The sequence below is a fragment of the Dendropsophus ebraccatus genome, chromosome 5 (assembly GCF_027789765.1).
Source record: "Dendropsophus ebraccatus isolate aDenEbr1 chromosome 5, aDenEbr1.pat, whole genome shotgun sequence".
NCBI lineage: Eukaryota > Metazoa > Chordata > Amphibia > Anura > Hylidae > Dendropsophus > Dendropsophus ebraccatus.
Window position 1 is genome coordinate 16,011,634 of NC_091458.1, and position 24,931 is coordinate 16,036,564.

General features: G+C 44.5%; 1 protein-coding gene across 1 annotated transcript in view; it reads left to right on the plus strand.

Annotated features, from left to right (window-relative positions):
• The first annotated feature begins 7,145 nt into the window (after nt 1–7,145).
• P2RY6 (pyrimidinergic receptor P2Y6) overlaps nt 7,146–24,931 on the plus strand; it is a 51,780-nt gene continuing 33,994 nt past the window's right edge. Inside the window, exon 1 of the mRNA XM_069969570.1 lies at nt 7,146–7,292. The gene's annotated coding sequence lies outside the window, so the exon portion shown is untranslated. The remainder of the gene's footprint in view (nt 7,293–24,931) is intronic.

The following is a 24,931-nucleotide window of genomic DNA, read 5'->3' on the forward strand; positions in this document are numbered from 1 at the left end:
TTCTCCCTTTTTACCTCATGTTTGGACAAGGTCAATTACCCAAAGTACCAGATGCCATTAATTCACTGACTAAAACCAACTGGGTATGAGAACACCATAGAAGAATGGCAGAAGTTCATGAGATAGTCCGCCATCGCATGGAAAATGTATTTGGAAACAAGACAGCTATAACCAGCATGTCAATGAGCCCCTCCAAGTAGGAGATGAAGTCTGACTCTGGAATACCCATCATGCCAAAAGACTGGATCCCTTGTGGGAAGTTGAACCCAACATGGTAAAGCATTACTCTATTACTCCTCAGTCTGACGTATACGAAATACAGAGGTTGTTCAGGGTACCTGTCAGGAAGTGGATCTCTCCTGATCAGCGTGCAGACTCAGGTGCCGCAAAGTGATTGGGTTGCCATGGATGCATCTCACGCTGACCAAGTTCTGTGCACAATCCCTAGTCATTAAAATGGGAACTCAACTGGCCTTGGACGTATCCATGGCAACCTGATCCTCCAGTGGCAGATCACTATGATCAGGGTTGATCCGCTTATGAAGGAATTAGCCATCTAGTGATCTCCTCCTCAGCTGATTACCCCTAACTACCTGTCTGAGGCACCAGGGAAGATCTCCTACCACTGGGGAGCCATTGTGTGCTCCTCAACCCTTCATTCCAGAGACTGTGAGTTACCTGCACGAGGAGTCATGCTGTGGAGATCAAAGTGAAGCATAAAAGGTTCCGCCTGTAGGCTACATAGAACAAATAACAAATCTTTTTCCAGTTGACTTACTTACAATATAGGTTCATACTGTGTGTACATAAGTTATTTCATAGTGACAACCCCCGGTTTAAGCCTCAGCACCTGACACAGCCTCAGTACCTGTTACAGTGGGAATTTTCTGTTTGCACTAATTTTCCTTTCCATGATACGAACATTTATTATAAGTGACTCCTACAAAGTGGTTATACATTGACTACTTATTTATTTATATTCATTTTATAAATAAAGTCCAATGAACACTAAAATCGGCGGAGGAGGGGCGGGGATTAATAAACTCACCCCTCCTCGTGCCTCGTAGCACCACTCCCAGGTCCTGTTGACAGCAGCCGGGGTCCTGCAGCGATTGGCCAATCAGTGCTGGGGTGGGACATTTCCCCAGTAACTGACTGGCTGGGCAGGCAATTGCTCAGCCGGTCCGTGATGTTGCTGCTGGAAGAGGTGGGTACGTGACGTTCCTTGTTTCCAGCCAAAGATGACAACTGGCTGTTATTATTTTCCCTAAAAAGGACTGTTGGGTTCTTAAAGAGGATGTACCATCAGGTACATCCTCTTTAATCTGACCCAGAGATAGAACAGCGCGGGGTCCCAGGCCGGATCTGATGCACAGGAGGCGGGCCGGCCCGCCCCCAGTGGGAAGAATCCCCCGCCCCTGTATGACGCGGCTCCATTGATTCTAATGAATAGAGGGGAGGGAATCCCCCCTACTGAGGGCAGGCTGGCCAGCCTCCTGTGCTTCAGCTCTGGCCCGAAACCCGTTGATAGAACGGCGCTGTACACGGGAACCTGGCCGCAGTTCAAAAAACGGACCACGGCACCGGCTTCCCCGTGACGGCCTGGTCACTACAGGGTTAAGAAATTAATCTTTATAGTGCTAAAACACCGGATTCTGTCACCCTTCTTACACTGATAATTTCACAACGTTCTAAGCCCTACTCGGTCAGCTCTCCCTCCCTACACTGACTAACTACCACTGTAAATATTGCTGCCTAACTAAATTCAGATGCTGTCCCTGCCCGTTACACTCTCCCTACTGAACGGCAGAAGATTTAGGAAAGACTGTGAGAAAATTTGCCTCATCGTCGCGTTTTTATAGCACGTACGTAACACCCGCAATGAGGCTAATCATACAGCCAATCACAGTAATGCCAGGAGTCAACATGGCTACTTCATTACCTGGTGTGCCCTTCCTTCCCCACACGTTCATTGGATCTTTCAAATTGGTGGAAGGAAACTTACGCAGTTGTGTACATCACAAGATAAACGTTCCCATTTTCGAATATGTTCGGAAATGATCGGCATAACCATTCCGATCATCAAACAAATTGTTTATGATTGGCAAACACCAACATGTTCGCTCATCACCATTCATAGGACTTCCTCTTACAGGCTCCGCATTATGTGTCAGGGCTACAAGATATATATGGGAATTATTTGTTGCCACATGCAGTGTATATATTAGCACTTCATAAAGATGTTTGCCTTGGTTTTTTAAACCTTGGTTTCCATTCTATACCAACATAATATTTTCTCAGGAAACAATACCCTTCATCTAAATCCTGTTCAGATTACGCAAGTTTTGTTACCCATTCCCGCTATCATGCATGAATCTCCTTTTCATTATGTTAAATCTCACATATCACCGAGGATGTATTTTCTTTAGAGGGGGAGCTTGTAGTGTCCCATTTTAGCATACGCTATGGTGTAAGAATGTGCAAGGGGTAATATTTTTCTATTGACTGCAACCACTGCTGGATTACATATGTAAAGGATGCATAGAACCTTGGTCATGTGACAAGAAGTTGCCAGAAGGTTCTGATGGAGGAGTCACCCAAGTCCAACCCCCTCTTTCCCCAAGGGCTGGAATCAGTCTAAACTTGTTAGTCTGGACCAGGCCAAAAAGGTGTAAGTATTCTATTATACTCTGTACTGCTGATTCACATGAGGAGAATATATTTAGGTCTTAATCAGTCTCCCTTCTCTGATAACAGCATGTAGTTAGGGGAAATCCATCTCTAAGTTATAGCAAGAAGTGAGGGTGGGACAAACCATGTGGGGGGGGGGAGAAAGGTTTTAGCTGTGTACCTGCAAGCTTAGGATCTGCACTGTCTATACTAGGCAAAGGTTTCCACTTCATCTCAGCAACGGGGCATACTATAACCCTTTGCTTGCTCTGATGTTGCTGTTTTTTTTCTATACTGCTCATGTAGCACATTACAAATCTAGTGCATCACTAACCCCTTCTCCTCCACATGCCATCTATAGGAGCATATTCACCATCCCCCAGGTTCAGTACTTAGGGTGTACTGCTTGCTGTGATGCTTCTGTTGGTTTAACTCACACAGCACCTTGCAAACCCAGTGCATCAGTAGCCCCTTCTCCCACATGCCACCTATAGTAAGACACCGGGCCAGCCCAGGGCACTTCCGCCAGCACTATGTTATAGCTTAGCAGAGAGGAGTGAGTGCTGTTCTGTGATTGGCTACAGAAGTAAGGAAAGGAAGCCCTGTGTGTGTACTACTGGCAAACAGCCCATCCCTGGTCTTGCCCTCAACATCCAGTGAATCAGAAACAGCTGTGAACCATGGAGGGAGCTCTATAACAGCAGAAGTATCTAAAACTGCCTTGTCTTCACTGGGGAGGGTTTATCTAATAAAGTCATGCAGGTTTAAAGTGTAACTGTCATTGTTTTTTTTTTTTTCCCCCCCAGAAATCAATAGTACAGACGATTTTAAGAAACTTTGTAATTGGGTTTATTAGGCAAATATGCCATTATCTGTATTCAAAAAGACTTTCCCCAGGTCTCCCCCTCCTCTCCTCTCTCTCATTCACTGCTCATTATCAGAAAATCTTCACTCTTTTACATCAGCTGAGCCATGTGTAACCTATGGAGAGGGGAGAGGGGAGGGGGATTAGTCGGCAGCAGAGAGCAGAGGACAAAGGATTACACGGTGGGAGCTGTGTGAAAGCCGGTATTCAGAGGTCAGAGAGGTCAGTGCTGACTTCAGAGCAGATAGCCCGGTGATGTAGCTGTAAATTAACTCTTTGTTGTCCTATTTTGGTGCCTCATCTCCCTCCACCCCTCCCCTCTCCATAAGAGAACCATGAAGACAGGGGGGGAGAGCTTCAAACTGCTTTTTTGTGATAAAAATGCATTTTCGGCTAATAACCCCAATTACAAAGTTTCTTAAAGTTGCCTGTACTATTGATTTCTTCAAAAAATTATTTAAAGACAAAAAAAAAAGAAGAAGCTATTGTTGGAATGTCAGGTATATTTGCGCTCTTGTTCTTTTCATATACTGCCCTGCCAGATTTAAAGGGGCCACACTCATATTTTTGAATTATTTTGGCTCCGCCCCTTTTACATTTGTGGCTCAGCTAGTCAATAAAACTAAGCTACACTGATCTACAGCACAAGTGTATAGAATGTGATTTCTCCATATAAAATGAGCCCCATTACATCATGTGATATTGCGGCCCGCTACATTCCACGTATGGGGGGGCGATAGGAGGGAAAAGGCCTCTATTTTACTATCTGACATGGAAAATAGGCAGATGGCAGGAATTCCTGAGTGGGTGAAATTCCGGAATCCTCAATACTGTGATTTTCCCATCGTCTTATCACTACAACGTTCCACTCACTACACTGTCCGAAATTCTTTATGGAAAACTAAATGTCTCGTCTATAGTCCCAAAAATGTTCCAATTAACGTTAGGGGTTTTTTTGTCTTTTGAAAGAATTTTGGATGATTTTTTTTTTAAAGGGAATGTATATTCAGAAAATGATCTATTGTTTAAATTAATGTTCAACGTATTTTAAGGAATTTTTGGTGATTTTTGTTTCTTTAACTTTTTTATTTCACTCGCTATATTTTATATGAATTCTGAAATCTTGACCACTAGGGTTTAGCTAAAAAAAGGTCCAGCAGTCTCCTCCTTATCATTACACACAGGATTACAGTGAAAGGTAACACCTTTATAGATAGGATGGTAACATCAGTGTATAGATAAAATGGGATCGTGCCTTTCGGAGCACATAATGGTTACAGCTACTCTCCTCCCCCTCCCTGTACAGGTCACACAGCATGCGTAGGCATCTTTTTTGCTGTTTACTGCTTATAAACACAGACAATTATATCAGACCATTTACAATATTTGATGATCACAGGCCCCATCCCAACACAATGATATCTGCAGAGGTCACACAGCATGCCCAGAAAACTGTTCGGCAGTTTTATCCTTATCATTAGAGATGAGTGAATCTACAGTAGGAACAAAGTGAAGCGCTACATTCCTATGTGCATTCTGCTCATCAGGCTGCAGGCTTTAAAGTCTCCTCTGCTTCCTGCCACTCCTCCCTGGGTGATGGGAAAAGATGGAATCGCTCATCTCTACTTATAAGGCAGAAGTACTGTAAAAAGTGACAAAAGTATATAGATAATATGGGTTCAGTCTATTTACATTGTGCAATGATCACAGCTCCCATACTCCCCCTGCCTGCAGAATTAACTCTGCACAGGTGACAGAGCATGCCCAAAAAATATTTCCAGTCTCTCTGTATCATCACTGAAATGATTTACTGTGAAAGGTGACATGGGTATGTAAATGAAATAACAGGCAATGATAACAGCTTCCCTCTTTCATCTTCCTGCCCAATAACCTCTGCACAGATCCCACATCATTCCTAAAAAACTTTCCAGCAATCTCTTTATTATTATTATAGGCGGGAGCACAGTGAAAGTTAACACCAATATATAAATAATAGGGGTTCATGCCATTTACAGTACAGTAAGTATGTGATGATTACAGCTCTCTACACAATGATCTCTGCACAGATCACACATTATGCCTAGAAAACTTTCCAGCAATCTTTTCCTTAACAGTGAAAGGTAACACAGATATATAGATAATAAGAGATTGTGCATTTACAATATTTGATGATCACAGATCCCTTTTTCCCCCTCCCTGCACAATATCCCCTGCACAGGTCACAGAGCATGCCCAGAAAATGTTTCCGCAGTCTCTTTATCATTACTAATAGGTTTTACTGTGAAAGCTGACGAGTATATAAATAATATAAAATCATGCCATTTACAATCGATGATATCATAGCTCCCCTATAACCCCTGCCTGCCAATTGACCTCTGCATAGATCACACTGTATGCCTAGAAAACGTTGCAGCAGTCTCATATTTATTATCATCATAGGTTGGATAAAAATGAAAGGTAATACCAGTATATAGATAATAAGGGATCATGTCATTCACAATATTTGTTGATCACAGATTCCTTTGTCCTTCTCATAGCACAATATTTACTGCATAGGTCACAGAGCATACCCAGAAAATCATTTAGTAGTCTCCTAGTTATTATCACAGACACAGTAAAAGGGGGCGTGGGCATATAAATAATACAGGATCATGCCATTTACAATAGGTGATTATAACAGCCCCCTTCCTCCTACGTAATAATCTCTGCACAGGTCACAGAGCATGCCCACAGCACTGTCCTATGGACCAACAATGGGACCTCTCCATACTAATCTTTACTTTATATCCATGGGGCTGATGTAAATAATTTGCTTAAAGGGGTTATCCAGTGCTACAAAAACATGGCCACTGTTCCACCTCTCTTTTCTCCAGGTCAGGTGTGGTTTGCAATTAGGCTCCATTTACTTCAATGTAACTGAGTTTGAACCCCCACCCAATCTGGAGACAAAAGAGGGGGAAAAGTGGCCATGTTTTGGTTACACTGGATAACCCCTTTAAATGCTCAGAGCGGAGCTTAAAGGGATAGTTTACCCCCAATTTTTTCATTCAAACCAACTGGTGCCAGAAAGTGCCAGAGATTTGTAATGTACTCCTATTTAAAAATCTCACATCTTCCAGTACTGATCAGCTGGTCAGTATGTCCTGCAGGAAGTTGTATTCTTTCCAGTCTGGAGAGCAGGAGAGGTTTTCTTTGGGGATTTGTTGTTACTGCTCTGGACAATCCCTGACATGGACAGAGGTGGCAGCTTCATTGATTCCCAATGGGTTTTTACAGGGCACCTTCAGCAGTGACAGTCTTTGCTATGGTGCCCTGCACCTGTCTTTCCTGTCCTGTACTTTGGTAGAGGAGTATAGTGGCACACACCAGCCCCTATTCTGACGTCACAGGCCCTTTGACCATAGTAAAACTATACTCTATCAATGTGGAAACTTTCTTGCCCCCAGGACTTACAGGACACACAGAGCTGACAAGTCTCAGCAGCCAGGGCGGCGGGCGGTCCACTCCTCCATGTGTTGGCTTCAGCTATTGACAGCTTCTGAGTAAGAAAGGGGAGGGGGGGCGTGAGCTGCAGACAGGGAAGCAGCAGACCTTCTCGCTGCCCAGAAGTGCTAGGAGCCCCTGGATGAGGAAGACTCCAAGGGTCCCAGTCTGCAGAGGGTGCTGTGCCCACTATGTGAGGATCTGACTAACCTTGCTGTGAATATCTACAGGACTGACTCTGCTGCATCTGATTCTAGGACCACCCTGCTGTAAGGTAAGGGGGGGGGGGGCAGCTTAGATATGTGATACATTCTATCAACCCCCAACAATATCTATTTGTTATAAGCGTATCCAGTCCATTGTGATACACTCACTGCGCTGCTACACTGTAACAAACCATCAGGACGGGGCAGACAGATGCTATTGATCTGCTCTGCCACTGTCTCCCTTATCTGAATGAGGTTTACAGAAATCCCTGCACAGAAGCCATCCCATTCATATGGATAGGAAGAGTTTTTCCAGCCTCCGGCATGTGAACGCAGCCTAAGATCCCTCCTCTAGGTCTGTCCAGGTTATAAATAAGAATGTTTCCATTCACTGACAGCAAGCAGAGATATTGAAAAATGTGAGAAATTAAAGGGGTATTCCAAGAAAAACGAACGTGTCCCCTATCCGCAGAGATCGTGGTGGGTCCTGTGGGTAGTGTTCTTGGAATACCCCTTTAATAGAAGTGTTTATTGAGCTATTGGCTTTACTTGAAGGGATATTTCCACCTGATAAAGTGATCATCGATGGGGGTCTGACCTCTAGGAGAGAAGGGGTCACAGCTCAATGTGTCATTGCTGTATGAGATGTGAGTGCTCAATGTGAATGAAGCCCAACTGTATACTGAAAACTCTTACAACTTTCTGATTTATGTGATTCAAGACCTCTGCTTGCTGTCAGTGACTTAAGAGGATGGTATGTGGAGCTATGGTCTTCATCTTTTTCATTATACTTCCTTAATACTGTCACTTGAAAAAACTTATGATGTGTCCAAAGTTTTGATTGGTCAGTGTCTCAGTGCTGAGATCCCTGCTGGATGGTGGCAGGAGAAGAGCACCGCTGTGTGCTTCACTCCTGGGCTCGCCACTCAATCTCTCTTGATGTAAAAATCCATAGACTAACAGTGGAGCCTGCCTTTTACAACAAGTCAGATGAAATGGTAAGCCGGGGAGTAAAGCGCACAGGTTACATCTATCGTGAGGGTCTTAATACTCCAACCAATCAAAACTGTTAACATGTTAAAGGGAGATTTTTTTTTTTTCAGAAACAGCGCCACTCCTGCCCTCAGGTTGTGTGTGGTATCACATCCTAGCTCCATTCACTTCAAGAAAACTGAGTTGTAATACCCCATACAAACTGACGGTCAGAGCGGCGCTGTGTCTGGAACAAAGCAGAGCAAAGCCCGGTTGACTCCATTAACAATTGCAAACCTTCTAAAAACCTTCCTTTCCGCGCTGTTTTAATAGCTCTGCTTGCTGCCAGCTTAAAGGGAAAATATTCTATTACAGATCTGACACTGCGCACAGCTGAGGGTTTGTTACACTTCTACCAAATCAAGACAATCCTTATAGAGAAAAAAAAAAAATTGTGAACCAGACTGATACATTGTAACAAACAGAACAGGAGGATTGTTCTAGTGCACTGTATGTCTGTATAGTTGGGGTACATACCCCCCCCAGTGCTGGGTGGCGGCAGAGAATCGCCAACACTGCGACACTTCTCCGAACTGCGTTCTGCAATGGGAACATTCTGTCCGACTTTGCTCCTTTACCCACCGCAAGAATCTGTCTATGTGAGTCCAGTTCTTATAGCAGGACAGCAGCCGCTTACAGCTCCCCCGAGTTCTGGCAGCAATGGGGGCAGCATAGGGCTTTGTAAGCATCTGCACTTTTAACCCTTTAAACATCTGATAAGAGAGATGTGCCCTTTAAAGGTTTAGTCATGTCCAGCACTTATAGGTAGATTTTCCCACAGATTGGATTACAGTACAACCTGTGTCCACTTAAAGGGGTTATCCAGCGCCACAAAAACATGGCCACTTTCCCCCTACTGTTGTCTCCAGTTTGGGTGGGGTTTTAAAACTCAGTTCCATTGAAGTAAATGGAGCTTAATTGCAAACCGCACCTGAACTAGAGACAACAGTAGGGGGAAAAGTGGCCATGTTTTTGTAGCGCTGGATAACCCCTTTAAACAGCTACATGCTGCTATACCCTTAGAGGGCACCACCTCTGTAACAGGTGCACATAGCTAATGAGTTTATTAGAAACCAAAGATCCAATAGCGACCCGTCTCATCCGGCTTTCTATGGACCCTGCACGGCAGACACATTTGAGGTTGTGATGTAGAGTTCTCCGCAGAATCTAACACGTAGCTGTTCAAAAAAATATTACAAGCCGTCAGTCACTGCAGGACGGGAGATGGGGGGTGCACGTCCAGGGGCGGCGGCTCTCGCCTAGAATATTTCCATATATGACCGGTATCTGAAGAATTCACATCTTCCTTGTCCTAATAAATAAACTTACTTCATGTTGGTATTTCAAGAAAGTGAAAAAAGTCATAAAGCATCAAGATACTGTAACATTTTATTTCACTGGCAGTGACTGTCCGGAATTCATAGGAAGAAAGCAAAGACCTCACTTCTGGGTCCTCGTAGGAGGAGTCCTTACTTTGGGCCCTCATGGGAGGCGACTGCACTTTGGGTCCTTGTGGGAGGAGTCCTCCTTTTGGGTCATCGTAGGAGGAGTCCCTTCTTCTGACCCTCATGGGGGTAGTCCCCACTTTGGGTCCCCATGGGAGGAGTCCTCACTTTGGGCCCTTGTGGGGGGGAATCCTCATTTTGGGTCCTCGTAGGAGGAGTCCTCACTTTGGGCCCTCATAAGAGGAGTCCTCACTTTGGGTCCTTGTGGAGGGAGTCCTCCCTTTGGGCCCTTTTGGGGGAGTCCTTACTTTGGGTCCTCGTCAGAGGAGTCCTCACTTTGAGCCCTTGTGGGGGAGTCCTCATTTTGGGCACTTGTGGGAGGAGTCCTCATTTCAGGTCCTCGTAGGAGGAGTCCTCACTTTGAGTCCTCGTAGGAGGAGTACTCACTTTGGGCCCTCATAAGAGGAGTCCTCACCCTCACTTTGGGTCCTCGTGTGAGGAGTCCTCACTTTGGGCCCTTTTGGGGGAGTCCTCATTTTGGGTCCTCGTCAGAGGAGTCCTCACTTTGAGACCTTGTGGGGGAGTCCTCCCTTTAGGTCCTTGTGGGAGGAGTCCTCATTTTGGGTCCTTGTGGGAGGAGTCCTCATTTCGGGTCCTCGTAGGAGGAGTCCTCACTTTGAGTCCTCGTAGGAGGAGTCCTCACTTTGGGTCCTCGTAGGAGGAGTCCTTACTTTGAGCCCTTGTGGGGGGAGTCCTCACTTTAGGTCCTTGTGGGAGGAGTCCTCACTTTGAGCCCTTGTGGGAAGAGTCCTCATTTTGGGTCCTCATAGGAGGAGTCCTCACTTTATACCCTCATAGGAGGAGTCCTCACTTTGGGCCCTCGTAGGAGGAGTCTTCACTTTGGGTCCTTTTGGAGGGATTCCTCATTATGGGTCTCCGTCGCAGGAGTCCTCACTTTGAGCCCTTGTGGAAGGAGTCCTCACTTTGGGCCCTTGTGGGAGGAGTACTCATTTTGGGTCCTCATAGGAGGAGTCCTCACTTTGGGTCCTTAGGGAAGGAATCCTCACTTTGGGTCCTCATGATTAAGTGATATAGTACATTTCTGTCTATATAATTCCTACAAATCAATAAGCAAAAAACTTCAAATTTTCTCCAAATTTCTAAAATTTAAACTTTTGCACAAAGTGTGTCAGGAAAAAAAAAAACAGTTTTAGATGACTTTTACTGTTAATAAAGTAAAAAAAAGTAAAATGATAAAAAATATTTTCACAATTTTACAAGGAAAATTTAAAAAACTAAATATTTCTTTAATTTTTAAAAAATTGATAAACAAAACACAAGTGAGACAAAATAAAAACTACCGCGTGACTGCCTGAGCTGATAGTAATACTCTGTCACACGTCTTCAGTGAAGAAATAAACCACACAAACACCACAAGGAAACTTGCACTTGTGGTTTGCATTGTGATTGAAGCCAATAGCAGGAAAAAGGCGAAATAAACACAGCGAAGACACAACAGAAATAACAGGAACACCGGCCAAAAATCTCAAGGTTCTCTACCAATTTTTATTTTAAGGAACGGTACAGACTAAAAATGTAAAGGAGACGTGTGATCACACGCGTACCGGCCCTTTAAATATCACCATATGACTATTATTTCTGATAGGATCAGATACCTGCACATTACACAGGTCCAAGTCATCAGTATTAATAGGGGACATAAATACACAGTATTAATAGCCAAACCTAACACACTTGTGAGTGTCAACGACAGCTTGGACGTCTCTGTGATACATGAGATCATATCCCCGTCCCCTCATATAACCGGAAGGAGAGCCGCATCCAAGACCTACAAGAAGAAACATTCACTGAGCCGCAACCAACCTCATATACAAAAGATGTGTCATACAGGGAGAGGCTGATACAGGAGCAGTATTATAGTAGTTATATTCCTGTATATAGGAGCAGTATTATAGTAGTTATATTCCTGTATATAGGAGCAGTATTATAGTAGTTATATTCTTGTATATAGGAGGCAGTATTATAGTAGTTATATTCTTGTGTATAGGGGCAGTATTATAGTATTTATATTCTTGTATATAGGAGCAGTATTATAGTAGTTATATTCCTGTATATAGGAGCAGTATTATAGTAGTTATACGTATGGTGAGAGTTCCGGCCGGCACTAACTACAAGGTACATCCAATGTGGGAAACCCGGGACTGGAGTATATAGCACACAGACTGTATCCAAACCGTGGAGCGGCGGTGCAGAGACAAAAAAGGCAGGATAAATGAACAAGGATCAAGAAACAGAGTCTCGCACTCACCGGACTGAAGATGCAAGTGGTTAATTTCCGATACATCAGAGTAGGCTAGGCGGGGAGAGGGGAGATGGTGAAGCAGGTGTGTTCAGCAGGAGCAACAAAATGTTTCACGCCTACAGAGGCGCTTCGTCGGGTGTTTTGCAATTCTCCCTCTCTGAACAGCTAGCACTCCTTTATAAGACCCACATGACCAAAATTAGCAGGATATGTCTGTGCTCACATGTCCGGACCCTATGTCTTCCCCATTCTGTGAGAGCAGCAATGGTAATTGTAATACCATATCCATACTTGTGTCGTTTGGGGGCAGCCTTCCCCGCCGGTGGTGCTGGCTGGGTTTTGGTGGGGCTTTTTGGGTCTGGTCCTGTGACATTGGGGTTGCAGGGCCGTTCCATGGCCTCCCTTCCCTGCACGTGCACGCTTTGCGGGGTTGGCGGTCGCTGACCGACACGGTGTGGAGTTAGCGTAGGGACCCGTGTGGACCAGAGGACCTGCGCGGTGGTACACGGGGCAATATGGTTTGATCAATTCATATACAGACACTCTGGTGTTGATTTTTAATATAGGCCTGGCGGCATTAGTATCAGCCATAGATGGGATGTGCAGCCGTTCCATTCTCTCCAGTTCGTATTATAGTAGTTATATTCCTGTATATAGGAGCAGTATTATAGTAGTTATATCCCTGTACACAGGAGCAGTATTATAGTAGTTATATTCCTGTATATAGGGTGCAGTATTATAGTAGTTATATTCCTGTATATAGGGAGCAGTATTATAGTAGTTATATTCTTGTATATAGGAGCAGTATTTTAGTAGTTATATGCTTGTATATAGGAGCAGTATTATAGTAGTTATATTACTGTATATAGGGAGCAGTATTATAGTAGTTATATTCTTGTATATAGGAGCAGTATTATAGCAGTTATATTCTTGTATATAGGAGCAGTATTTTAGTAGTTATATTCCTGTACACAGGAGCAGTATTATAGTAGTTATATTCTTGTATATAGGAGCAGTATTATAGTAGTTATATTCCTGTATATAGGAGCAGTATTATAGTAGTTATATCCCTGTACACAGGAGCAGTATTATAGTAGTTATATTCTTGTATATAGGAGCAGTATTATAGTAGTTATATTCCTGTATATAGGGAGCAGTATTATAGTAGTTATATTCCTGTATATAGGAGCAGTATTATAGTAGCTATATTCCTGTATATAGGAGCAGTATTATAGTAGTTATATTCCTGTATATAGGAGCAGTATTATAGTAGTTATATTCCTGTATATAGGAGCAGTATTATAGTAGTTATATTCTTGTATATAGGAGCAGTATTATAGTAGTTATATTCTTGTATATAGGAGCAGTATTATAGTAGTTATATTCTTGTACTGTACTGTATTCTCGTTCTTGTACGTTGGACTGTATCTAGCACTTTTCAGTCCCCTGACCCCCTTTTCTGATTGTATTTTACCCATCAGATTTTTCCCAGCAGAGGTGGCAGTAGTAGTTACCAGGAATGTGGTAGAAACTAAAAACTCCATTCAAGAAAAGCATAAAAGCGTGAAGAATAAATGTTGAATATGTCAGGAGAGTGAAAGTCCTGATGAGCGACATCTCTCTTAGAGGACATTACTATATTTATTACATGGCTGTGTGTTTACCTTCCCTGGGAACCGACCAGTTCAGTCCGCAGAGTCAGCCAGAGGTTGTGTAATGTGCTGCCATCAGCCAAGGGACCAAACACTACGCTCCTTTACAAGAATATAATACAATCAGGCCAAACGCTGTACACACTGAGCAAGGGATTAGAGCCGTCACTGAACTTTTATGTGGAACAGGCGGTTTATATAGATTAGTCAAAAGCCAATACATTAAAGGGTGTGTATACTTTAGAAACTGGTGTTATATTGCTTTAGTGTATATACAATATAAACAATGTAAGAGGCGGGGCAAGGGGCGGGGCCAGAATGCTGCCACCTGCTGCCCATTTCATTTAAAGGGAATGTTTAGAAAGTGACTTATTTTGTAAATAATGTTTTTATGTTAAACATATTTTTAAAGAATTTCTGGTGACATTTTCTCTATTTTTAATTTTTTTTTTAATCTATATTATAAAATAAACCTGATATCTTGCAGTTTTCATTCTCACCACTGGGGCTAAAACTAAGCTGAGACTTCCTGTTCTGTCTGTGGTGATAAGAGGAGGCTGCAGTAAAGTTATGTGTACAGCATTGCAGCATCATGTGACACCAGTAGATAGAGGAGAGAATAGCAGTTCCCTGTGGAATGACCTCTTCACAGGTCACAGAGCGTGCTCAGTAATGTCTCATATTCATCTCAAGGGGACAGAGTCTGTCTATTGTTGTCTATGTCCATGAGTCTTGCTGTAAAGCATGTTACTAAATGCTGTTAAAACAGCCCAGTCAAGATGACAGCCCCTATAACAATTTACAAAAAGTCTAATAAAAAAAATAGAAACAGATTAGAATAAAAGAACATGTTTTAGTGTGTGACACATTCCCTTTAAGGAAATGTAGGCTTGTAGGTTGAGAAGGAGACTGAGGGACCAGATGGGAATGGTGTCACCTGCTGCCCATGTTACCTTTTGAAGACTTGTAGAGTAAGGGGCCTATTCCACGGAGCGATAATCGTCCGAATCGGCCCGATTATAGCTCCATGGAATAGAGAGAACAATCAGCCGATGATCTTGTCATCGGCTGCTCTTTCTTTTAGGTTCAAACCTAAAATCATCGGTCGCCACCCGCGCATCACTACGTGGAATAGCGGTGCGTGGCGGGCGACTGATGATTTGAAAATATCTTACTTTACATCACCAGGCTGCAGGTCTTCTCCTTCTCCCGGTCCCGCGCGGCAGCATCAGCTTCGGAGCGGCCTGTCTGAGCTGACAAACCACTCAGCCAATCACTGTCCGGGACCGCCGTGGCCAGTGATTGGCTGAGCGGTCTGTCAGTTCAGACAGGCCGCTCCAAAGCTGCTGCGGCGCGGGACCGGGAGAAGGAGAAGACCTGCAGCCTGGTGAGGTAAAGTATGAAACAAGGGCTGCAAGGACATCAGTAACGATGTCCCTGCAGCCCTCGCTAAACGATTGTCGGGCCGTGGAATAGGCCCAGTAAACGAGCACCGATCTTGTTTACATCGTTGATCGGTCGGCTGGTCGGCCCGTGGAATACTACCCTAAGACTTGCAAGGACTGAGAATGCCCCCAAACCCTGCCCCATAGCAGTTGCATGGTCTGCCTCCATGGTAGCTGCACCAGTGCTGCCCAACAGCTATGTTACAGTCCTCAGTTGCTGCTGATTTTGCAAGGTAAAGTCTGCAGCCCATCCGTCCGGTGTGAACCCATGTATACATTGTTGCCTTTGATCAATATTAAGATGGCAAATACCACAAATCACAGTACGGAAGAGGCGCAGCCTTTGTTAAATAAGCAGCAAACACACAATAAAAATGTCCGGGTGGAGCCAATGGATTGATTCGCTTTCCCTGTGCGCCATTCATCTGCTGGATGTTTACAGTATAGACTGACCTGCTTAGGGAGACAACACCCAATATACTCTCATCGGCATGATACTGTTAGAAGTAAATCCTAATCTGTAGTATCTTGTCAGCGGCAGCCTGTGTTCTGTCTATGGAAGGGCATGGAAGCCATAGGTAATATAACTCTCGGCATTTGCCATCTATTTCCAGGAGGGAAGGTCTTGGTGGTCTAGTGGGGTAAGCATTGCCTGCTTCCTGGTGGGGGAAGAGTTATAAGCAATCTTTTGTTAGTCACCTAGAAATAACAGCAGAGGCTGATCTTGTAATCCAGTGGATAAATCATTGTATGTTCCCTGGTGGCCCGGTGCAATTCACCATCATGATACCCACAAATGCACTTAGGCCTAATAACATTATCCCTTGCAGGACACTCTACTAGAATAGACAGTTTGCAATGACCCCTGGGGACTGCAGCACCATGGTAGATGGTGTTTCTGATCCCTGGTGGTCCAGTGGTAAAGGCAATCTCTAATGTGGTACCTTTCCCAATAAGGTTTTATTGGTAAACCCAGACAAGCCAGATTCATTATATAACTTTTATTTAATGTGATGAATGATTATGTATAATGTAACATTTATTTTAACCATTTCATGTTATTTATGTGTCCTTGTGGTCCACTGAGAACAACGGTGATGGATCGTAGGTGGTCATCTACTGAAAATGACATCTTTTAGTTGAAGCAGAAAAGCAATTGCCTTAGTCCTTAGGCAGTAAGTCTCATCCCTTGTGGTTTAGTTGTGAATAACAGTATTGAGCCCTGGTGGTCTAGAGGTAAACTGTGTCATATGTCTTGTAGATCAGTGGAAATCTTCAACTGGTGATCCAGTGGTCAACAGAGTCCCATCTTATAAGGTTTAGAAGGAATAAAAAAAATCTGAGCCCTGGTGGCCCAGTGGTTAAGCAGTGTCACATCATTTACAATCCAGTGAGAACACAAGTCGTAGTAGTCTAGTTACCATACCTGTCCCATCCTTTGTGGATCAGTGGTAATAAAAGCATCTGATCCCTTTTACAGTCCAGTGAAAATAACAGCACCAAAAACTGATCCAGAGCTAAATAAGCTAAGTCCTATCTCCTGTGGTTCAGTAGGAATACCGGTCTCTGAGTCCTGGTGGTCCAGAGGTAAGCCATGTCACATCTCCTGTAGTCCAATGGAAAAAGCACCTAAAACTGTGTTATTCTAGTGGTTGGGTGGTGTTCTATATCCTGTGGTTTAGTAGGAATAACAATATCTAAGTCCAGGTGGGTTAGTGGTTAATCAGTGTCACATCTCTTGCAATCCACATAGAATAACAGAGTCCTGGAATTCCTTTGTGGACCTGTGGGCATAGCAGCATATTAACCCTTGTGGTTTAGTGGTTAAACAGACAAACCCTAGGCGGATCTGTGAGAAACTGGGCAGCATTTGAGCTCTGATGATCCAGTACCTTGTAGTCTAGTGGGAAAAAAGGAATATGAGCCCTGGTGGTCTAGTTGTTGTACAAGTCACAATACTTGGGGTCCATTTGGACCCTAGCGGCCCACTTAGCAAACAGGCTTATATATCTAGTGGTCTGCTTAAAAAAAAACAAAAAAAAAACACTTCACATCCCTAGTGGATCAGTGGGAATAAATGCATCTAAGCCCTGGTGGGTCAGTAGTTAAACAGTGTCTATTATCAGTGTCTGTTGCCTAGTGGTAAACTATGGTACTACAAGTCTTATACTGGGACTGTCCTTGAACCCATGTATGCACCTGGGTAAAAGGAACCGGACACCAAGACAATGCTGTCTAACTATTGACACCATGTTATAGAGCAGGAAGAGCTGAGCAGATTGATATATATCTTTATAGGAAAAGATTCAGTATAACTTGTAACTTGTTGATGGAAATTTCTGCTCATTCTGTGAAAAGGAGTCCAGTGGGCGGGGTCACTCAATGGACGGGACTCTTTACTCTTTACAAGTTATATCTAATCTTTTCCCATAAAGTTATATATCAATCCGCTCAGCTCTTCCTGCTCTATAAGATGATGCTGATGTCTTAGGTAACATTTTCATGGCGAGGGGTTCTCTTTAAATTCCACATTGTATGAGATGCTCAGCCACTTGCCCCATCATCCATCTGTGTTCGTTTCTCCAATGATAGTGGAGATGAGTGTTTGCACTCCATTTGGTGTGAACACAATAGTGGAATATTTATTTTCCGTGCAAAATACACCACTATCCAATATATCAGTATGACCGCCCCTCACTCTCACTATACCGCCCCTCACTCTTGCTATACCGCCCTTCACTCTCACTATTGTGCCCATCACTCTTACTATACTGTCTATCACTCTCACTCTATCGCCTGTCACTCTCACTATACTGCCCATCTCTATACTGCCCGTCACTATCACTATACCGGCCATCACTCTCACTATATCGTCTGTCGCTCTCTCACTATACTGCCCGTCACTATCACTATACTGTCTATCACTCTCACTATATCGTCTGTCGCTCTCACTATACTGCCCGGCACTATGCTGTCTGTCACTCCCACTATACTGCACATCACGATACTGGCCATCATGCTCACTATATCGTCCATCACTCTCAATTTACCACCCGTTACTCTAACTATTGTGCCCGTCACTATACTGCCCGTCACTCTCACTATACCGCCCATCACTCTCACTATACCACTCATCACTCTCACTATACCTCCTATCACTCTCACAATACCACCCATCACCCTCACTATACCGCCCATCACTCACACTCTACCACCCATTACTCTCACTATTGTCGCAGTCACTTTCACTATATCGCCCGTGACTCTCACTATACCTCCCGTCACTCACACTATACCGCCCATCACTATACCGCTCGTCACTCACACTATATCGCCCATCACTATACCTCCCGTCATTCGCACTATACCACCCATCAATCTCACTATACCGCCCGTCACTCTCACTATACCGCCCATCACTATACCGCCAATCACTCACACTTTATCGCCCATCACTATACTGCCCATCACTCTCACTATACCGCCCATCACTATACCGCCCGTCACTCACACTATATCGCCCATCACTATACTTCCTGTCATTCACACTATACCGCCCGTCACTCTCACTATACCGCCTGTCACTCTCGGTGTCACCGTGCCAGCCTCGTGCAGCCACGCGTAGCGTTCATCTCATCAAGCACATTCCAATCTTTGTGACGCTAATGAGGATTATTACATCCATAGCAACCGGATTCTTGTGTCAGCGACCTCGCCGTCCAGCCGCGCAAATCCTCAAATGACAGAACCTCCATTGTTCTCCTGTAAGAGATTGGGGAACGCTGAAACCATCAGCACATGTGGTCACTAATGGCCAAAAATGACACGGCCGTCTTCCAGCGCACATGAGGCGCAGCACCCCCCCCGCTGTGCGTAATAACTCACAGGTGGTTATAACATCCGACTGTGATCAGCGAGCGGAGTCCAGAGTTCAGGAGGAAGGACGGCTCGTGCATGAAACTTGGGGGGGGGGGGGGTGAAAAGCTGAAAAGAAGAATAAAAAGGGATAGTCGTATTCCACTTTAATGTCAGTAAAATTTAAAGGGGAACTCCTCTTTTATAACACTTTATTGGGTGTATTGTATCAACAAGTGATTAAGTCATTTTGTAAATATTTTGCTTTTCTTATCTTGATCTGATCTTGAGTTACATCCTGTCTTAAAGGGATACTCCGACATCAGCTGCAGGCATAAATAGAAGCATATAGCATTGCTTATACACCTGCCCCAGTTCTGTTTTCCAGTAAGTAATACTCTTCCCTACCATGTCCTTTCGTCAGCTTTTAATCACATCCCTATTCCCCTCTCACAGCAGACCATTGCTGTACAATCAGTATATCTGCAGCACCTGCTGTATTCATTCCCTGTCTGCTCCTCAGTCTGTGGCATTGTTCAGCACAAGACAGCATGCTGTATACACACCTCATATATATATATATATATATATATATATATATATATATACACACTGTATATATATGTCCACATGACCGGAAGATGGTGATGTAAGCTGCAGAGGCTGGTCAGAGGTAGTGACATCACTCAGGGGGCGGGGCTTGATCTTAGAGACAAGAGCCTGAAGCATCAGAGTATGATATCTTGTTTTGGGAGAAAGGGAAGAGCTGGAGACAATACCACACCGCATTGAGGACTACACAACTTCCTGTCACTTCCTGTCATGCTGAAGCCAGTACACTATATAATAGATAATACTGGACTGTCCCTTTAAGTGGACCATAAACACAGAAGAAGACTGTCCCATAAACATGTCCTAATCTCAGAGAAATTAATGAGATCAGATCGGTCCAATCACTCCCACTCATCACCTCCTGTTTACGGCCAACTGTATACTGTAGTCGCATCCAGAGCTGAACTCATAATTCTGCTGGGCGCTCGTATTTAATAGTGATATTTTTATAAAAATGAACTAGATTGACTCCGCAAGATGCGACGACCAGCTGCATACAACATGTGACTCTCCAAACAAGTGACTGGCGGAGGTCGTCTCATTGTCTTTGCTGGAAGCAGAAAACAGAACCACAGAAGCGTCAAGGAGTCAGTTTGGGTGAAGTCGATTTTGCTTTTAAAGGAGAATAGAGACCCAAATGTAGTTGTTCTACCAGTTAAAGGGGTTGTTCACTCCCCAAAAAAATGTTTTATTCAAATCAACTGGTGCCAGAGATTTGTAATTTACTTCTATTAAAAAAATCTCCAGTCTTTCAGTACTTATCAGCTGCTGTATGTCCTGCAGGAAGTGGTGTATTCTTCTCAGTCTGACACAGTGCTCTCTGCTGCCACCTCTGTCCATGTCAGGAACTGTCCAGAGCAGGAGAGGTTTTCTATGGGGATTTGCTACTGCTCTGGACAGTTCCTGACATGGACAGAGGTGGCAGCAGAGAGCACTGTGTCAGACTGGAAAGAATACACCACTTCCTGCAGGACATCCAGCAGCTGATAAGTACTGGAAGACTTGAGATTTTATAATAGAAGTAAACTACAAATGTCTGGCACCAGTTGATTTGAAAGAACTTTTTGGGGTTAACTACCCCTTTAAATGAGCTGTTCCTTAAAGAGACAGCGCACATTTTCTTTTTCAGTAAGGACTACAATTGTGTTTGCCATCGTGTAGCTTGGCGCCAGCTGTATCTACACTATAGCGCTGTTACTTAAATTCTATTCCAAAAAGATTGGGTTCCCGGCTTCATTTTAGTGTATGTATCTGGGCCGGGCATAATAATCGATCCCCAGATTTATTCAGGAGTCAGGGCACAAAGGTAAAGCTGCTGTTATGTGATATGCCAGGAACGCTGGCGCTCCATCAGCTCCGTAATGTAACAAAACGCCATCGAAAATGTTGCCAGTCTTCCAAAACTTATCAGCTGCTGTATGTCCTGCAGGAAGTGGTGTATTCTCTCCAGTCTGACACAGTGCTCTCTGCTGCCACCTCTGTCCATGTCAGGAACTGTCCAGAGCAGCAGCAAATCCCCATAGAAAACCTTTCCTGCTCTGGACCTGCTGTGATCAGGAGCTGTCGCTAGGAAGAGTGTACGGCGGCAGCAGCGCTATCCTCTCCCTGGCTGGCCACTAGTTGTGACAATGTAGCCTCATAGACTTATAGAGGGGAGAATAAGTATATGATACGTTGACAATTTTGCATGTTTTCCCTCCTACATAGAATGGAGAGATGTAATATTTCTGGTCGGTAACGTCACCTGTGAGAGACAGAATCTATAGAACATTCCGGATAATCACATTTATAAAAAATTATTCTGCATTTTATTAAATTAAAGGGGTACTCCAGCATTTTTGGCTTCCATAAAAAACATTTCATTGTGCTGGAGCGGCCGCCAGTCTCCACACCTGAACCCAATAGAAAATCTTTGGAGGAGCTGAAACCCAATGTTACCCCCAGCGACAGCCTCAAAACCTGAAAGCTGTGGAGAAGATGTGTATGGAGGAGGGGGACACTATCCCTGCTGCAGGGTCTACAAACCTGGTCTAGACCTCGAGCAAATGTCCGACCTCTGTAACTGCAAACACAGGTTATAGCTATATCGTTAGAATGTCCACTGGGAGATCAGAGCCAAGACCGCCACATGGTACCCCCATTACAGCACATATATGGTGCCCCCATTACAGCACATACATGGTGCCCCCATTATAGCACATACATGGTGCCCCCATTACAGCACATACATGGTACAGCACCTATATGGTACCCCCATTATAGCACATACATGGTACCCCCATTATAGCACATACATGGTGCCCCCATTATAGCACATACATGGTGCCCCCATTACAGCACATACATGGTACAGCACATATATGGTACCCCCATTACAGCACATATATGGTGCCCCCATTACAGCACATACATGGTACAGCACATACATGGTACCCCCATTATAGCACATACATGGTGCCCCCATTATAGCACATACATGGTACCCCCATTACAGCACATACAGTACATGGTACCCCCATTACAGCACATACATGGTACCCCCATTACAGCACATACATGGTACCCCCATTACAGCACATACATGGTACCCCCATTACAGCACATATATGGTGCCCCCATTACAGCACATATATGGTGCCCCCATTACAGCACATACATGGTACAGCACATACATGGTACCCCCATTACAGCACATACATGGTACAGCACATACATGGTACCCCCATTACAGCACATACATGGTACCCCCATTACAGCACATACATGGTACCCCCATTACAGCACATATATGGTGCCCCCATTACAGCACATATATGGTGCCCCCATTACAGCACATACATGGTACCCTCATTACAGCACATACATGGTACCCTCATTACAGCACATACATGGTGCCCTCATTACAGCACATACATGGTACCCCCATTACAGCACATACATGGTACCCTCATTACAGCACATATATGGTACCCCCAATACAGCACATACATGGTACCCCCATTACAGCACATATATGGTGCCCCCATTACAGCACATATATGGTGCCCTCATTACAGCACATATATGGTACCCCCATTACAGCACATATATGGTGCCCCCATTACAGCACATACATGGTACCCCCATTACAGCACATACATGGTATAGCCAGAGCGCCCCCTGTTGATAATGTCAGGTAATAATCTTGCATAATAATCAGTGTTGCTGCCATTACACTCCTCCCAGGACTCCCCGCTTCTTGTCTCCGCTCATACAGCATCTTTATACACAATGATTCAGGTCTTTTCCCCATTATGAGCTGCGTCCAGTTTGCTCAGCTGTGTATATCCACAGGGTTTTGTCTCCGGTGTTGATTCCGGAATATTCTTTGTTTTCAGTAATTATCATTACTAGTCGCGGCTCCCCTGACAGCCAGGGCGTATTACCAGCTGCTGCTGCCCCAGGCGCTAAACCTGAAGACGCCCCATCTTGGGGAGCGTGGGGGAGAGTGGCTTCAGAATCTGATTTTTCATGTTTTTTTAACTGCTTGAAACATAAACAGTTTTCCACATTGAATCAATATTTAGAGGCGTCTGCATATTGTCTGATGGAATTCTCACCACAGGATTGGTAGATTGGTAGGTAATAGCTCCAGACGTCACATTTAACACTGCCACACCAGACCTGACCAATACCGCCATATTGTGACTGTATAACACCGCCACACCAGACCTGACCAATACCGCCATACTGTGACTGTATAACACCGCCACACCAGACCTGACCAATACCACCATACTGTGACTGTATAACACCGCCACACCAGACCTGATCAATACCACCATACTGTGACTGTATAACACCGCCACACCAGACCTGATCAATACCACCATACTGTGACTGGATAACACTGCCATACCAGACCTGACCAATACCGCCATACCCCCCTCCCCCATCAAAAAGACACCAGATTTACTGGCAAGTCTGAACTGGAGGTGGTAGATTTAAAAAAAAAAAAAGTTTGTTTTCTTCCTCCTGCTCCCTGGTGCTGCCCCCCTGAAAGGTTCCGCCCTAGGCACCGGACCACGGGTGCCGAGTGGACAATACGGCCCTTCTGACAGCGCACAGAATTTTCTTCAACAGAGGTGAAAAATAGCACAAGTGACCTCTCACAAGATCAATGAACCTCTCTCCTGAAATCCTCTGTGCTGCTGGGGGACACTACCCTTTCCTGGTGGTGCATCCATCTACCCACCTGCCCCATCACATATGTGGTGAGTCCCCGGTGATGATGTTATTGTGTGGGAGGAGCGGCCGGTCACCTGCTAGGTGGTAAGGTGTGACTCCAAGCCAGAGGTGGTTGGCCAAGATACAGCCGGACCTTGTAGTGTGAATTTGTGACGCCAGTGCCTGGTGGGCACACAGGTGTGAGGGCACGCCTCCTTTTATTTTTAAAGGCCGGTTGTACCCTTCTCCCCTGTGGTCAGTGTCCTGCCGGGCTGCCACAGGGTCCCTTGGGATAGTGTAATCACGGATGTCCAGAGCGGTGTAGTGACCCTCCCAGACTATCAGAACCACCAACCACAGAAAGGAGAAGTGTCCCAAGGTTACGGTGTGTGCTGTGTCGGTGGAAAGCGAAAAATCACAGAGTCTCTTAAATGTAGATAAGCCGGTTTTACTTACAGTAGCAAATGTGCAGCAGGTCATACAGAAGAGTATGAGGTTTTAGTAGATAAAGCACTGGATAACACACTTGACAATAAATCCAAATAAATACTTGACAATACAACCACTCGATCTGTAGTATAAGTGGTGTATGATACAGTCGTGTTGACTGGGTAGTGCGCTGAGTGATACGAAGAAGCAGAGTAGCAGAGAGGAGGATGCCGCGAAAGTCTCAACACATGTAGTACTGTGCTCTGCCGGGATGTTGGAGGATGAGGTAGAATACTTAGAAGAAGAAGAAGAAGAATACTTGTGCCCGTGTATTGACCTTTACGTAGTCTTCACACCACCTTATGCCCACTAGACTCGGCTGAACCTTCCTAATGGGTGACACAGGCCCCAGACCTTGTTACCTGGGACGAGCAGAATGCTGAGGGTTCCCTGCTGACACCCGCACTGCGAGATAAAGTTGCTAGGCTTACTGCAACTTTGCTCTATCTAGATCAGTTCCTAGCTCTTTGGCTTCTGTTGTGGATACTGTCCAGCACTGTAACTTTTCCTTGTCCTCGGCGTGGGTTGAGGTTGTCTCTGGCTTGTCCTCTTCTAAGAGGTTTTAACACTGCATAGTGCTTTGTAACGTTACTAGTAATAGACTTGTGGAGGTGTACTGTCTTGCATCCTTCCCATGCGTGGTTCTAG